The 18,128-nt window shown below is 43.2% G+C and overlaps 1 protein-coding gene across 2 annotated transcripts in view; it reads right to left on the bottom strand.

The window, feature by feature from the left end:
• LOC136679447 (voltage-dependent calcium channel beta subunit-associated regulatory protein-like) overlaps nucleotides 1-18,128 on the bottom strand; it is a 113,373-nt gene that overhangs the window by 83,763 nt on the left and 11,482 nt on the right. The gene's annotated exons all lie outside the window — the stretch shown is intronic.

The following is an 18,128-nucleotide window of genomic DNA, read 5'->3' as shown; positions in this document are numbered from 1 at the left end:
GCCAATAGTGTGCAGCCTGAATAAAAGTCTGCAGGTCTCAATCTGTAGGAACTGTCCTGTTCCTCATTCTTCTCCCTCCAAAATTCCCAGGTTACCGGGGCTGTCAGAGGCGCATTCTGGTATTTTCCATTTCCTGCTCTTGTGTTCATTCCCAGCCCCAGAAAAGGAAGGAACAGTTCAAATGGCTCAGCAAGTGTTTTCAGACCTGCATCTGGATCGTAAACATAAGTACACATACCGTCCAGGAACATCCTGCTGAAAGTCTGTGGCCTTTTGTGGCCACGAGAGCTCACTTCCTTCTCCCTCTGTTATCCAGAGGAGTTACTGACACTGTATTTGCATATACGTAATGTCATAGAAGCACAGGAGAGACGTAAAAACGCTGGATCCCACTGTACTGAGAGACTTGTAGTTTCAAATCACTGTAATGCATGCATCAGACTGAAACTGGAAGGGAATTTTACGAATATCTCTCTGAAAGTCATAACTGATCTGATTTCACTGATTCAAGATCACAGATTTCAGTTAAGTCGTAGAATTCGGGCGTCTGTGAGACGGAGTGTGTGTGTGTGTGTGTGTGTGTGTGTGTGTGTGTGTGTGTGTGTGTGTGTGTTGTCACTGTAAATAACGTGTTACTTATTTTCAACAAAACTTTAAATCAACTAAACCCATGATTGGAGCACTGAAATTTGCATATGACTGAAGCCAGTCTGATATCACTCGGACTGAATTAAGAAACAGTAGTATTTCTAAAGAGAAAGGTTCAAGCTGTGCCCCAAAGCTTGAGTCATTTAGAAAGAGAGAGAGAGAGACAGAGAGAGAGAGACAGAGCGCTTCAGGAGTGGGAGGACAGGAATGCAGAAGTGCATCGAAGATGAAAAGAGCAAAAGAAAGAGAAAAGAGTGTAGGAGTGGAGATATGAGGGAAGGGGTACAGAGAGAAAGAGAGAGAGAGTGGAAAAAAGAAGGGGGAAGCTGAGGGTGGCAAAATGTGAAGAGCAGGGGACGGCCACTTTGAATAAGGATTAAAGAACAAGGGTAAAAGGATGAAAGAAAAGTGGGAGAAGGACAGTGAGAGAATGAGATGAAGAGCAGCCCACTCGTCCAATTACAGCTGCAGACTAAGAGCTCCGTTCTTTTGGTCAAATGAGTGTTATATCAGCTGCGCACATGGACATCGTGTCCACTCTGAGCATGATTTCCTTTTTCTTTCCATTACCTTCTTCCCTGTGGTGGCATGGTCACCCACCATATATTTAATTAATTAATTCATTCATTCATTATCTGTAACCCTTATCCAGTTCAGGGTCACGGTGGGTCCAGAGCCTACCTGGAATCATTGGGCACAAGGCGGGAATACACCCTGGAGGGGGCGCCAGTCCTTCACAGGGCAACACACACATTCACACACACACTCACACCTACGGACACTTTTGAGTCACCAATCCACCTACCAACGTGTGTTATTGGACCGTGGGAGGAAACCCGGAGCACCCGGAGGAAACCCAGGCAGACAAGGGGAGAACACACCACACTCTTCACAGTCACCCAGAGGAAACCCTCATAGACACAGGGAGAACACACCACACTCCTCACTGACAGTCACCCGGAGGAAACCCCCGCAGACACAGGAAGAACACACTACACTCCTCACAGACAGTCACCTGGAGGAAACCCACGCAGACACAGGGAGAACACACTACACTCCTCACAGACAGTCACCTGGAGGAAACCCACGCAGACACAGGGAGAACACACCACACTCCTCACAGACAGTCACCTGGAGGAAACCCACGCACACAGGGAGAACACACCACACTCCTCACAGACAGTCACCTGGAGGAAACCCACGCAGACACAGAGAGAACACACCACACTCCTCACAGACAGTCACCCGGAGCGGGAGTCGAACCCACAACCTCCAGGTCCCTGGAGCTGTGTGACTGTGACACTATTTAATATATAATTTGTCAATGAACCACTAATGGCCACGTGTTACAGTGAATTTTACTGCAGAGAGGCACAAGGCAAAGTTTACATCAACACTTTGACATTATATAATGACTTTAGTGTTACATGGAAGAATAAATAAATGTGAGGAATTGCTTTTCTGTGTCTGAACGCTGTCTTGGTCTCGTATCAATTTGCACAAATGTGGCTAAAAATATAAGAGACATCCAACAGAATCACAGAGTACAAAGTAGGAACACACCCTGCACAATGTGCTGGTTTATCACAGGGCATCATTCACATTCTCACCCAGTCACTCACACACTCACAGCCGTAGATGCTTATACAGTCAATCCACCCACTAGCACTTTTTTGACTGGGGGGAGAAAACCCATTAAAATGACTTTTACTCACCTTTAAAACGAGTAGGCAGTGGAAAATAATATTAATGAATTGTAATCGTATTTACCTCCCTCTCCCAACACTCCCACCTCCTGTACCGTGAAATAGTTCATAACGATCATTATCACCGTCACCATCATCATCATCACCTTTGTTTTCTCATTCTTGACTTTTCCGTATCTCAGGAAATATATTTCTATGTCAGCAGCAGGCACCTCAGTTATTTCAGTGTTTATTCGTGCTTCATTTTTCCCCTCAAATGGGTTTTCGTCTGTTCTGTGAGGAGCTGGTGAAGATTTGAACACTTACTGTAAGGATACTGCAGTAACGGTACTGTAATACGCTCCATTTTTGTCCTACTTTTCGTGGGAATGCCACAGCGTCCACTGAGAGTGACCGGCTGACCACAGAGCTGCATAAGTAGAGGCCAGCCGAGTGAACTGTTTGTAAACATAGTTTTGCGGCCAATTCTGTGATTTGCTGGCACCGAAAAATAGCAGGTGTGGTCAGAAAGAGAGAGAAAGAAGCAACCCACTCATTCACTAATGTTTTCCAGAGATCAGGCGCTCAGACTTTTACAAGCCCTGAGATGACACACAGCTACACTGTAGGGCCAGATGTTTCAGAACACCTGCTCACTGAAGGTTTCAGGCGACGTCAAGGGTAGCAAAAGGGAATTTTCCTTCCTTTGTCGCAGTAGCAGACTCTGTTCTTCTGGGAAGGTCAGAGCATTGCCGTGAGCCACGTGAACATCTACAATCTATAGTCAACAAGTGTTCCTGGTTCCCTTTTCACTTTTGGTTTTGCATCAGAAACGCAACTCCACCTCACCCTAAAATACTGGTTGTGCTGGAGGCATTAGTGGACTTGTGGCACTGGTACAATGACAAATGCTCCAGGGTCAGGTATATTTTATACGATAGACTAGGGTGACCAGACGTCCTCTTTTACCCAGACATGTCCTCTTTTTTAGACTTAATAAAATGTCCAGGCAGATTTTCACAAATGTGTTTTTTGTTTTTCTAGAGCTTACATAGAATTTCGAGAAGTGTTTCGTTCACAAACTAGTCCCGCCCTCCCCTACTCCGATTGGCTCTTTTGAGTGAGAAGGGGGCGTGGTGAAGTAGCCTAAAATCTGATTGGACGGTCTGACTGTAGAGCTACCGTTATTGGTCGATAACCTTCTCTGTACACATTTAATTGGTCAGTCTGCACGTCAGTAGTCCTTGTTTACCCCACCCCCCCAGATGTGTCCTGGTCACCCTACGATATACAATTTTGACACATGTTGTATGTGTACACGTGAAAGTGGGTCAGTAAGCAACAGTCTGTTAAAATGGAAGGTAAAGTGAGATTTAGGGATGGGCGATAATATCACGGGCTGCGGGACTCTATTATCTATGAGTGTGGGTCGAATGAAGGGTTTTCGGCACTGAGCAGTTCAGCTCCACAGCTAGACAGTGCACACCATCTCGTGTTGATGATAAAAACCTGTTTCTGAGACAACAAGTTAAATTAAGTGAAATATGGTGGTTCTACACTATTTGGCAACATACAGGCACTTGTGGTTTAGCACACCACCTCAGATGGCTCCTGTGAACTGACGCTCAAAACACACATAATTAGAGGACAAAACCTTGTACCTGAGTCACAAAGTCGGGTGAAGAGTCTTCTGAGTATTTAGTCTGTTTTCAGCTTCATTCTTCTGTCTTTTGACCCAAACTCGGCGCTAAACTCAGAACTGTGATACTGCGATGGGCTACCGGCCTTGTTTTTTTTCCCCCACCCATTTTCAGAGTGTGACGTCACCAGTCAGTGAGCTCCCACAGCGCCCCCTCCTTGTGGCTCTCTTAAATGCACATACATACAACTTTATGGCCTTGTACTTGAAGACACAGAACTGAAATTTGACACCCCACACACGTCATAAACACCGCCCTCATTTTGAGATACCATTCACATTTTTAAATACCGCGGTATAGGGAATCATCACTATTCATCCCAGCCCTAGTGAGATGTGTGTGTTGTTGACGGACAGCTGTTCTGGGGCCTGTTTCTCTACCTGGTTTGTCGCCATGTTGCATTCGAGATCTACAGAGCTGTGTGTGTGCGCAGAATGTGGAGCTGTGGCATTTTCCCTCCTCCACACACTCCTGCACCCCGAGGCCTGAGGGGAACCACGCACACACTGACGGCCACATTCACGGCCTTCGATCACATCACAGCCACTGACCCCAGCGTCCTCCACAACCCCAGAGCTCCAGCTCTGACCCCTGACCTCTGACCTTCAACTACACCGCAGGTAGCATGATGAAAGGGATTGAAAAACCTCACCCATCCAACCCAAACCCACCATCAACACTACTCAGACACAGCTCTGTCTCATTACCTCACTGCTTTAATAAAAGGAGGGGAAGAGCTTTGGACAGAGCACGCTGCATAATATTGATCCTGATAATATTGATGACTGGCTGACCCAATCAGCAGCCTGTGATTAATACAGTTTTAGACCTTTCAGTTATTGATTAGACGGAAGTATCAATCAATGAGATATTTTCATCTACCCATTGTTCCCCTGTGCACCATGTTCCGCTGCGATGCACGTCCACTGTGCTTTCCCTGATGTACTAGAATTTAAAGAGTAACTACGAACTAGTTTTTCATTAACTGAATTGTTGCTGTGAATTACTAAAATATATCAGTCTTGCTTGACTAGGCCTCTCTGATCCCACAGCAACCTTGATTAGTGAAGGCCAGGCTATTTACTTTGAGACATAGGAACAAACCACGCACTTCTCTTCAAACGTCTGCTTACACAATGATGTCGAACACTTGAGGACACTAACTGCCAAACTCTCTGGCCAAAAGATGCCCTCATTCGGGAACAATGCTCAGAGGCCATCTTATTCACCCAGTAAATCTGAGACTACTTATTCTCTGTATATATATCTATATAGACACTTAGGTGATATGAGGCTTTGTTACAGCAGTGATGGAGGGTGTACACACCCTGAAATTGTATTGTTTCTGTATGAGCAAATTAAGTCAACTATGGTGAAAAATGTAATGTTTGTGTGTGTGTGTGTGTGTGTGTTTGTCTGGTCACAGTTGTATTAGTCAGAGTCGGAATGCCAGTGGTACAAGTGACACTTCTGTCACTTGTTCTGTCCTCAACTCAAAATGGTGAGTGGGTATATCTATGTGTGTGTGTGTGTGTGTGTGTGTGTGTGTGTGTGTGTGTGTGTGTTCCCAGCTCTTTCTGGTGTTATTAATCAGAGGATGATTGATATTGTCTACACTTCTGTCCTCAAATAGGCACACAGCACTTAGTCATCACATTGTCATTCTCTCTCTCTCTCTTTCTCACACACACACACACACACACACACACACACACATACACACACACACACACACACACACACACACACACATACACACAGACTCAAGTAATTAGGAGCTATTGCATTGGGTGCTAAAAGCAGTTGATTAAGTCTCAGTCTCTTTCTGTTTAATTATACTGATGAATGTGTGAGTGTGTGTGTGTGTGTGTTTTACCATTCTTCTTGCCCTTACTCACCTGCCACATAATATCTCATGCAAGGCTTGTAACTCAGCTTCTGACAGGTGTGACGTTAGAGGTTTTAATAGACTTTGAACACTGACACACCCTCTGCTTTTGATCAGTGAAAAGAGAAAGATCATCTACAATGTTATGATATACACTGCTGGGAGTGGGCTTTACTCGAGCAAGAGCTGACAGTGCTGTACGATGATTAATATCCATCACTCAACATAAGCATCTGACCTCAGAAACGTCCATCAAATCTTCAGAGCAATATTCCAACTTCTAATGTAAAGCCTTTACAAACAGAAGTTTTGTCTTCAGAAAGCGGGGGATAAACTCACTATTAATTCATTTATTTTCAGAAGGAATATTAGAGGAGCGTGTGTCCAATAACTTTTGGCCATACAGTTAACATACTGTTTTCAATGACAGACTTAGGTTAACTGTATATTTGCTATTTGAGCCATTCTTCATTCTTATTATTCTTGCTTTGTTATTGTTTCACTAGGAGGTGATGACGGTGGAGGTGGTTTCACTTTTGTTAGATGTGCTGCACCTCAGTTAACTTCCTTCTAACTACGTCATTCACATCCTCACTCATTTATTCATTCATTCATTCATTATCTGTAACCGCTTATCCAGTTCAGGTTCGCGGTGTGTCCAGAGCCTACCTGGAATCACATCACACACACACATTCACACCTACGGACACTTTTGAGTCACCAATCCACCTACCAAAGTGTGTTTTTGAACTGTGGGAGAAAACCGGAGCAACCGAAGGAAACCCACGCAGACACAGAGAAAACACACCACGCTCCTCACAGACAGTCACCCGGAGGAAACCCACGCAGACACTGGGAGAACACACCACACTCCTCACAGACAGTCACCCGGAGGAAACCCACGCAGACACAGGAAGAACACATCACACTCCTCACAGACAGTCACCCGGAGGAAACCCACGCGGACACAGGAAGAACACACCACACTCCTCACAGACAGTCACCCGGAGGAAACCCACGCAGACACAGGGAGAACACACATCACACTCCTCACAGACAGTCACCCGGAGGAAACACACGCAGACACAGGGAGAACACACCACACTCCTCACAGACGGTCACCCGGAGCGGGACTCAAACCCACAACCTCCAGGCCCCTGGAGCTGTGTGACTGCGACACTAACCTGCTGCTCCACTGTGCCGCCCCTCACTCATTCACTCACTCACTATTTAACAAAATTATTCCGAAGGAGCTATATACAGCAGCTATATAGCATTTTGCATCAACGACACCATGTGTCTTTGTTAATACGTGCATTGTGTAAATCCTCAGCTAACAGCTGTAGGACCATAGAAGGACACCTGCTATCCAGATATTACTTGGGTTGGCGGTTGGAGACAACCTTCATCCCATAGTTTTGTTTTGCATATTTCGAAAAATGAATTTTGGAAAAGATTTATGAAAAATGTCCGGCAAATATGAGCCGCCATTGTTTTCACACGGTGCTGTCAGGGTCACTATGAAAAGGTCTGGACACTCCTGCTCCAGTCCTTCATTAACCGTCAATTTATGAAGGATTAATATCCAGGAATTAATTGTAGAACTTATTATTCAGTGTTATGAAGTAGTGTGAAACTGTAATTAATGAGAGTGGAAATGAAGTATGAGTTCACCACACACAAACACACACACACAGAGAAGAGAGAGAGAGAGAGAGAGAGAGAGAGAGAGAGAGAGAGAGCTTCTGGTTTAAAGAGGTTAGATTCTCCCACTTGCAAGTTTTAAAAGTCTGTGTATGTATGTGTTTTTCTGTTCCTCCCCCTCCTCTCTCTCTCTCTCTCTCTCTCTCTCTCTCTCTCTCTCAGCGTCACTAACACTTCCTTACTGTACGCTCTTCTTCCTTCATATGAAGTGCGTTGGCTTCATGCAAATGTTTTCTGAGAAAACAGGACATGGGCATTCAGGCACCAAGTGGGCCCCTAGTTCGTTCGTTCTCTCTCTCTCTCTGTCTCTCTCTCTCTCTCTCTTTCTCTCTCATTTTTTCTTCTGCCTTTCTCTCCTTCATTTTCTGTAACACTTTTCTATTTACCTTTTTTACTTTCTCCCTGCATCTCTTTACACACACTTCTTTTCTCTTTCTCACAGCCTGCTTTCATTCGTTCCTTTCTTCTCTTTTTCTCATTCATTTTCTTGCTTATCTTTTTATATCGTTGCTTTCTTCTCCTTTTCTTTCATTCTCTTGCTTAATCTCTTTTTCACTGTGCACTTTCTTCTCTTCCCTTCTTACGATCACTGTCTTCTTTACACTTTCTTTCTCCTTCTGTATTTCTTTCTCTCTCTCCTTTTCGACACAAGTAGATATACACGGTTTTCACAACTCATATTGCTTCACACACACACACAGTCACAGTCACAACAGACTTGTGTGTGTGTGTGTCTTCCACTATGACACACAGTACATGATGAGGCCGTGTGAGGGGAAACACTTCCTCCTTCTTTCTGACTGGACATCCCACACTTCTCATCATCATCACATCTCTCTCTCTCAAACACACACACACACACACACACACACACACACAAACAACCTACACACAATACCCATGCACATTCATGATAATGAGATTAACCACTTCCTAGACACAGTAAAATGTCACTAAACCCAGAAACTGCAGGTGTATAATTTATTGATTAATATTTAAATGTGTTCAGCAACTACTGTTAAAGGTGCTTGACAAAACCTTGTATCTTCATTATTTATTTATTTCATTTTATTTATTATTAAATGTCCCCTGCCATTTACACCAGGACACAAGTATTTTATTTTTGTAATCAAAGTAGATGAACATGTTCCTGTGGTATTAGCTGGGGAGTAAACTGCATAACTCAGCGCATCACTATTATGTGTGGGTAGGAGATTTTGGAGGTGGTTCCATGCAGGTGTGTTTTGAAGGTGTTGATGATGTCACTGTGTTCTCGCTGAAACTCAGAAGAACAGCAGCTGCTTAACTCAAACTGTGCTGGAAGAGTGGCTCACGGCCAAATCTGCATTTCAGAGCGAGCTGTAACAGAGCACTGCACACATTCCTCGAAAGGGTTTTTACCTTTCTGCGAAACTGTGAAATGTTGCAATACATAGTTCATTGACCAATAAAACAATCTACCGTGTGTGATTTAGTACCTCTCAGACTCTGTATGACTGTAAAAGAGCTGAAAATTAGAAAAAAGGACACCCGCTGTGGAGCACTTTGGTGGCAAGTGTTGGCTATAGAGGAGTGTAAAGCTCCTGGGCAATGGAGCAGTGGAAGTGTGTTTTCTGAACTGATTCAATATTTTTGGGATAAATCCTTCCCAAAATAGAAAAGATACATATGTTTTACCAGCTTCAAATATTCATGTCTTATGTAGAGCATCCAAAACTAGTCCAATGTGAATTGCTGTTAGTGCTAACACACTACTAGTGTTACAAAGGAATGCTAGCTAGCAAAAATTAGCACATTAGCCTTAGTCTAACACTCGCGCCTTGACACTGCATTCTAAAACATGTAATAAACCGAATGGTCAAGTGTTAATATGTTACATTAAAGGACATATGATTAAGGACTATTCAATGCCACCCCCCCCACACACACACAAACACACAAGACACATACAAACACACACCCCCATCCGCCCCCACTAACAGTCATCTTGCCCCTGCTACAAGCCGGACTGGTTTGAGCCTGGGTGACTCACAGCAGTAAACACATCAGGGCCGAGGATAATAAACCTGTCTCGCGTGCTGAAGGACGCCCTGTCCATAACGCATACACAAACGCCCACTGTCAGTACACGTCACTCACACCCACTGGTCCTGAGGCCAGCAGCATGCTCAGTGACAGATAATTATAGGATACGGCAAGTGAAATAACGAGTGTGTGGCTCATATTTATGGTCCAGAACATGTAAACCACTGCGTTGGTATTATAGCTATAACATTCATGTTATGTATATTAGATATTCATATGAATGTTTTGCAGATGACTGACAGATGATTACAATCATTGCAATTAATTACATTCGTTTTCATAGCAACTAAATTAATTGATTTATTCATTTATTTATTTTCTGTAACTGCAGGGTGCAAGGCAGGAACACAGCTTGAATGGGGCACCCGTCCATCACATTCACTCACACCTATGGGAATTTTCATTTTTTATTCATTCATTGTCTGTAAGCGCTTATCTAGTTCAGGGTCGCGGTGGGTCCAGGGCCTACCTGGAATCATTGGGCGGAAGGCGAGAATACACCCTGGAGGGGGCGCCCTTCCTTCACAGGGCGACACACACACACACACACATTCACTCACACCTACGGACACTTTTGAGTCGCCAATCCACCTACCAACGTGTGTTTTTGGACTGTGGGAGTAAACCGGAGCACCCGGAGGAAACCCACACAGACACAGAGAGAACACACCACACTCCTCACAGACAGTCACCCGGAGGAAATGCACACAGACACAGGGAGAACACACCACACTCCTCATAGACAGTCACCCGGAGGAAACCCATGCAGACACAGGGAGAACACACCACACTCCTCACAGACAGTCACCCGGAGGAAACCCACGCGGACACAGGGAGAACACACCACACTCCTCACAGACAGTCACCCGGAGGAAACGCACACAGACACAGGGAGAACACACCACACTCCTCACAGACAGTCACCCGGAGGAAACCCACACAGACACAGGGAGAACACACCACACTCCTCACAGACAGTCACCCGGAGGAAACCCATGCAGACACAGGGAGAACACACCACACTCCTCACAGACAGTCACCCGGAGGAAACCCACGCAGACACAGGGAGAACACACCACACTCCTCATAGACAGTCACCTGGAGGAAACCCATGCAGACACAGGGAGAACACACCACACTCCTCACAGACAGTCACCCGGAGGAAACCCATGCAGACACAGGGAGAACACACCACACTCCTCACAGACAGTCACCCGGAGGAAACCCATGCAGACACAGGGAGAACACACCACACTCCTCACAGACAGTCACCCAGAGGAAACCTATGCAGACACAGAGAGAACACACCACACTCCTCACAGACAGTCACCCGGAGGAAACGCACACAGTCACACAGAGAGAACACACCACACTCCTCACAATGACCTGTTACGGGTTTCAAACCCACAACAAGAACCTGGAGCTGTGTGAAAGCAACAACAGCTTTTGTGCCACCAATGTAATTATTAACTGTGTTTTTAATTTATAATGCTGTGTATTTTGATTAGGATTAAGTTTAAAATACAGTTATTTTAATTCATTTTTGGATCTGGAGATAAGTAAACACACTTGAATCTTTTGTTGATAATGGGACCTGAACTGAAAGCTTGAAGACAAGGCAAGGCAAGTTTATTTATAGAGCACCTTTCATACAAAAGCAACTCAAAGTGCTTTACAGAAAAAAAACCTCTTAAAATAAAAGCCAGAATAAAAATCATTTGCCGGTACGGACCGTGCCCGCAGAGACTGAAACGGGGAGGTGAACTCTGAAGTCTTTGGTGGAGGAGGTCAGAGTGGCTTATAAATGCGTATAAAGCTGGACCACTCCCCCGTTGGATAAATGAATACGAGAAAAGGGTGGAGACGAGGTGGAGGTGGGAGCAAGTTTAAAACAGGAGGCTCGGTGGGTTTGTTAATGGCCGAACACGGCTCCGAATACGGGGATCAGAAGGAGGAGCGAGCTGACGTAGTGAAGCAGTCGAGTCGAGATCCGTCTCCTAAACTAAATAAAGCGAGTTTGTCTGACGCGGAAATGACGTAAATTTGCGGGGTATATATATACGGCTGAGAGGAGGAGTTTGGGCGTGGTCCTACTCCCAAATGTTTTTACATAACTTCAATAAAAGTCCAATAAAACAATTACATAAAAAGAGTAAAATGATTAAATGTTTAAAAATAATATAGATTTTTAATAGATAGATAAATAAAGAACTAAAGTGCTGTTACAGAATAAAAGTGCAGAGTATTTTAGACTGAGCTGCTAGGGGGTACTAGCAACAAATAGTAATCATGCTAATAATGTTAGTAATGCTATAGTCATTTGGAATGGTATACAAAAAGTCCATACAAAATTACAATATAAATCTTTATGCTGCATTATTAGGCAAAACACAACATTGCAAATTGTACTTAATTAAGATACATTCTCATTTTCCAGCTTGCTCTAAGCAATTGACTGCCTTCTTACATTTCTAAGCCAGACCTAGATGTAACTTTAGGGGTTTCAAAGTTTTCAGCAGTGGGATAAACCTGTCCAAGCCCGTTAAATGTGAGGCCCTTAGCCTTAATGTCTGTCTCATACCAGTTCCTTCTTGGACATTTCATCAATAAAAGGAGGAACAGGTCCAAATACTCCAGTTACTTCCACTAAAAGGCCTACAGCGTTCATAAACACATGCACGCACACACATTTGCATTTTTCCATTTGCATGTTATCCAGAACGGAGCCCATTTTAATCACTTTACACAGGCTCACAGGAAGCTGCGTATTAGAGAGTCAAAAAAAAGCACAATAAAGGCCTGAATACAGATCAAGGGCTCTCAGTGAGGGAAAAAAAAGTTGATCCGTTAAAATGTGGATGGAGATGATTTGAGTGCCTATTTTTACTAAACTGGGTGCAGGACCAGACAAAGCTCGGCTATTGCTTCTCTTTGAGGAATGAGTTATGTTCTTTTTTTTCACATGGTATGCGCAAGTTCAGAGCCGTTTTGCACACACATGTTCTCCAGAACCTGTTCCATCACCTCATTCTCTCACATCCCCTTCTGATGACTCAGAAAGGCTTTATCGTGAACAAATAACACACACACATGCACAAGAACACTTAATCGTGCATGCAGTGAAAAACACAACTGGAGGAAAGGACGGCTGAACCCCTTAAGATAATACGCTAAACTTGTCTACTGCGGTTTAACAGAGGTCATACCTGCAATAAATCTAGTGAAAATATATATATATTCCAAGGAATTCCTTGGCCTGGAAATCCTGACCTTTAACTCACAGCACAGTCCTTGAAGTGAAGGCAGTGGTCAGACTGCGCTAAATCACAAACATGTGGAGAAAAAGGCTAATGGCAAAATGCTAAATCATGTCAGAAGCACAGAGAAAGGCCTCGGTTTCATTGCTTCTTCTTGGATATCTCCAGAAATGCTGAGTAAAAGCAGATGAGGCTTTGTATATTGGCACAAAAACATGCCAGTGTCTTCAGCATATTCTCACTAGTCAAAGACACGCTGCTAATTTAGATGAAGTACATTTTCTTGTTTCGTTTTCTGTAACAGTCCTGAGCCTACACAGAATATCAGAGCAGAAACTCACCCTGGACAGAACGTCAGCCCCTCACAGGGCATAGCTCCTCTTAGACAGTGACCTGAGGCTGGGTTTGAACCCTTGAGCTGTGTGACAGCAACACTACCCATAGCGCCACTACGCCACCTGCTAGTTTTCTTAAAAGTTCATTAACAGCTTTTTGTTTTCTAGTTGCAGTAGTATCCTGGCAGGGTGTTCAATGATAATATTGGCCAGGTTCTGAATAATTTATGGCAGGATCCCATTTAGCAGACACTATTATAGAGAAACTTCAGCTTGTATATTAAGCTAATAAGCTAATGCAGTGTTAGGATTCTTGGACAAAGGCTCTGATTGCTGTAGGGAGGTGCACCTGCCCAAGCTGCGATTTAAACCCTAGGCTTCTGGGGGACATGGTGTTCAAATTTAAATTTTCATTGAGTGTTTGTGTCGCAGTCACACAGCTCCAGGGGCCTAGAGGTTGTGGGTTCGATTCCCACTCCAGGTGACTGTCTGTGAGGAGTGTGGTGTGTTCTCCCCGTGTCTGCGTGGGTTTCCTCCAGGTGACTGTCTGTGAGGAGTGTGGTGTGTTCTCCCTGTGTCCGTGTGGGTTTCTTCCGGGTGCTCCGGTTTCCTCCCACAGTCCAAAAACACATATTTTTAGGTGGATTGGTGACTCAAAAAGTGTCGGTAGGTGTGAGTGAATGTGTGAGTGTTGCCCTGTAAAGGACTGGCGCCCCCTCCAGGGTGTATTCCCACCTTGCACCCAATGATTCCAGGTAGGCTCTGGACCCACTGCAACCCTGAACTGGATAAGGGTTACAGATAATGAATGAATGAATGTTTGTTTTCTTATTGGATACAGGTTGTCACTGATACACTGAACCACTGAGACAATGAAACAATCAATGTCACTGATTTTCAATGTCACTCCTTCAACCAAAGTGAACACTTTACTGTTGTGATAGCACCTCCAGAGTCAGGGCATTCATTAAGAGCCACAAAATAACAAAGATGGCACCCAATGACATTGATGTATTAGTCAATATTATTATCTTCGATGTAATGTTGCTGCAATGTTTGTTTTGTGTTGTAGACACATGCCACTCATCCCAAAAGTACTGGATGGGCCAAAATCATTATAGAGAATGCAGTTCCACTACTCAACTTTATACCCCACTAACTGACTCTTGTCATTGAGGATGTTGATGTTGGGTTAAAGCACAGCTGACTCAGAGAATCCCATTCTATTTATCAATGCTAAACTTAAGAGTCTTTACAAACTGTGTTTATGTCCATGTAATATGTGCACTTTAAATTAATTGAGTTCACAAATTATAAGGAATTAGAAGGATACATGTTGGGCAGGTTTTTCTACTTGGCTTCTAAATAGTCTGGAGCCAGGCCTGTGGGACGTCTATGATGCATGATGCTATCTGGATGTATTAGTGGAAAAAGGCGCAGTAAAACAGCAACTAACGTCTATGTCTAAACTGCCGTTCATCACTCTACTGCACACTATTTTCGATGCTTTGCTCTATATATAGACAAAAGCTATTCAGAGAGATACAATGGAAATGTGAAGTCACTGAGTCAGATGTGATGCCAGAGAGAGAGAGAGAACAGCTGAGCTGAGTGGGAGGTGATGCCCTTTGACTGATGGGTGGGAGACCCCTGCTGGCCAAACACTATCACTGCGTATAGTCCACTCCTGACCACCGTACATAAACACAGTTTTTAATGATTTTTGCGTAATGGACACAAAAGCCTAAATATCCTGATATATGGCCTGGATACAAATATTTTTTGAATTGTAACGTGAAATTGTGTTTTACAGTTTATTTACATATTTGTAGAAATGAACAAATTTTAGCTCTCAAAATGGCTACTAGTGTTAGCATCACAACGTCTTTGTTAGAGATCAAAACTAGAGAACTAGAGAATTTACATTTTCCTAAAAGTCATCCAAATTTAAATCTTATTTAAATATCTTAACATTAATCATCTTAACTTTATTTATACAATTTTTTAATTAGGGAACACTTTTTTGATTTGTCAGTTATTGGTGCTAATCAGAAACTTGGTGCTAATTCCCTTAAATATCTGACAAACTATTCATCTTATAATCATTTTGGTACACTCTGTCATTTCCAAAGTGACTGAAACCCTGGAACACAAGGTTAATCACATGAAGGTGCTCACATTTACAACTATCGCAAGAGTAATTCCAAAAACACAGTTTCTAGAATACGGAAGATTTAGAATTTCACTATTTTTCCAAAACCCCTTAAAAAATGGTGGTCGTTCACATAAGACAAATGCGTAAAACAGTAGGATTATATGGAGGCTCTCAGTAAGGAATTAATTCACATTAGCTCGCTGAATTGGCAAGGTATTAATAGTGACTTATAAGCAAATCATTTTCTGGCATTGGTTTCCTGGTCCTGTGGTGAACCATTTTCCCTGCTGTCTCGCTCAAAAATTCTTGAAAGGCCAAATAATTTCACAATTGTCTTCCACTGAACGACCTACCACTGTAGTTTAAGCATTTTCTTGCTCCAGTACACCTGGTTTAGCTCATCAGAACCATGACATGCAGCCAAATCTGTTGTGTCAGAGCAGAAAACACAGCAGCTGCAATCACAGGGCTCTTTCAGGACACTCTTAAAGGGAAAAATGAATTTCCTATTTTTACATGGAAGAGTTTGACATATTAAGTGAGAATTTGTACATTTTTAAATATAGCTTTTTCATGCAATATTTGAATTGAATAAATAAATTGTACTGCAAGGGCACCCATATGAATTCATTATGGCTGTGATGTCACAACCATGAACATGTTTACATATCACTAGCTTTTCAGCCTGCACCAGTTTCAGGTCATTGGTGCTGAAATGTTAAGGATTGTTTTCAATGTTAGCAAAGTCACTGGGGTAAAGCATGTCAGTAAATGATCAAGGCACCTGCACCATTTTCATTCATTAGTTTATTTATTCATTTATTCTTTTGTTCATTCAGTCTGTAGCCACTCATCATGTTCAGAGTCACAGTGGGTCCAGCGCATACCTGTAATCACTGGGCGCAAGGCAGGAACACACCCTGGACGGGACACCAGTCCATCACAGCGCAACAAACATACATACACTAATACCTGTGGACACTTCTGCGGAACACCCCTCGCACACAAATTAACTTAAGTTGACTTAAATTAAGTAATCATCTACAAGAATGAGCCATCAGATGATAATTGGAAGTGTGATCCCATCAGAGTTAGGGTTTGATTTTTAACTTGTTGTATAAACAATTTTAAATACATAATTACATGTTTGCGTTAAGCTAAATTTGGCTAATTTTCCCTTAGGATCAAAAAAGCATATATCTATCAGTGTATCCAAGGTTGCAAAAAAACAAAAAGAAAAACAAGAAAAATGTAGCCCGTGGACCCTTTAAGAAGCTGTGTAGCCGTTAGCATTTTGTCAGTGGAATGGAGTTAATCCAACTGACCTCAGTGAGCGCTGCAGTGGGGGAATGGGAGGGCAGTGGGAGGAAGTGGTGGGCAGCCAGCTGAATACATTTCCTCTTCCTACCAGCTTTCGTCCTCCCATGAGTGTCAAAATACAACTAAAACTGGCTCTGCTAGCACAAATATAAATGTTGAAACACATTTTCGCTCTCTCTCTCTCTCTCTCTCTCACACACACACACACACACACACACACACATACAAACAGGCATCAAAAGGTGTGTTCATATTTGTCATGTTTCAGAAACACAGTATTTGTACATCCACCCAGCTCCACTTACTTAGAAAGACCTTGCTTGTACTTCCATACAGGTTATTTTAATAGAAATGCCTATTCTGTATTTTTTGTCACTGATCATTTTAGAAACATCTGCTTTATACTTTCCATCCATCCATCATCTGTAACCCTTATCCAGTTCAGGGTCACGGTGGGTCCAGAGCCTACCTGGAATCATTGGGCGCAAGGCAGGAATACACCCTGGAGGGGGCGCCAGTCCTTCACAGGGCAACACACACTCACACACACAATAACTCACACACTCACACCTATGGACAGTTTTTTTTTTTTTAGTCGCCAATCCACCTACCAACGTGTGTTTTTGAGAACACACCACACTCCTCACAGACAGTCACCCGGAGGAAACCCACACAGACACAGGGAGAACACACCACACTTCTCACAGACAGTCACCCGGAGGAAACCCACGCAAACACAGGGAGAACACACCAACTCCTCAAAGACAGTCACCCGGAGGAAACCCACTCAGACACAGGGAGAACACACCACACTCCTCACAGACAGTCACCCGGAGCGGGAATCGAACCCACAACCTCCAGGTCCCTGGAGCTGTGTGACTGTGAGCCGCCCGCTTTATACTTTCATACAATGGAAATATTATTAGAAAGACTTTTTTTCAGTGGCCACTTTATTAGAAACATTGTACACTTGCTCACTGGATACTTTATTATAATCACCTATTGTACCCTTTTAACTGGCCAATAAAAACAACTAAAATTATACATGCAATTATATCTGTAGCAATAACACATATAATTCCTACATTTATGTACATTTAAGTAAATTCAGTGCATGATTCTCTCTGTGAATAGCTGTTTCATGCTTAGTCTATCCATTTGCTGGTGTTTGTTTTTAAATAGAAAAGTAGAATATAGAAAATCACACATTAAACACAAAATTCCGAATGAAGACAAGGTGGCAAATTTTTTTGATGGGCATCACACACACACAAACACACAGTGCTCCAACTGTCAGCCCTGGTTTTCTGCAGCCATGGCTTGACTGAGCCCACTCATCTTGTTGTTTAAT

Source organism: Hoplias malabaricus, chromosome Y (genome assembly GCF_029633855.1).
Source record: "Hoplias malabaricus isolate fHopMal1 chromosome Y, fHopMal1.hap1, whole genome shotgun sequence".
Classification (NCBI taxonomy): domain Eukaryota; kingdom Metazoa; phylum Chordata; class Actinopteri; order Characiformes; family Erythrinidae; genus Hoplias; species Hoplias malabaricus.
This window is presented reverse-complemented; position numbering and strand designations above follow the sequence as displayed.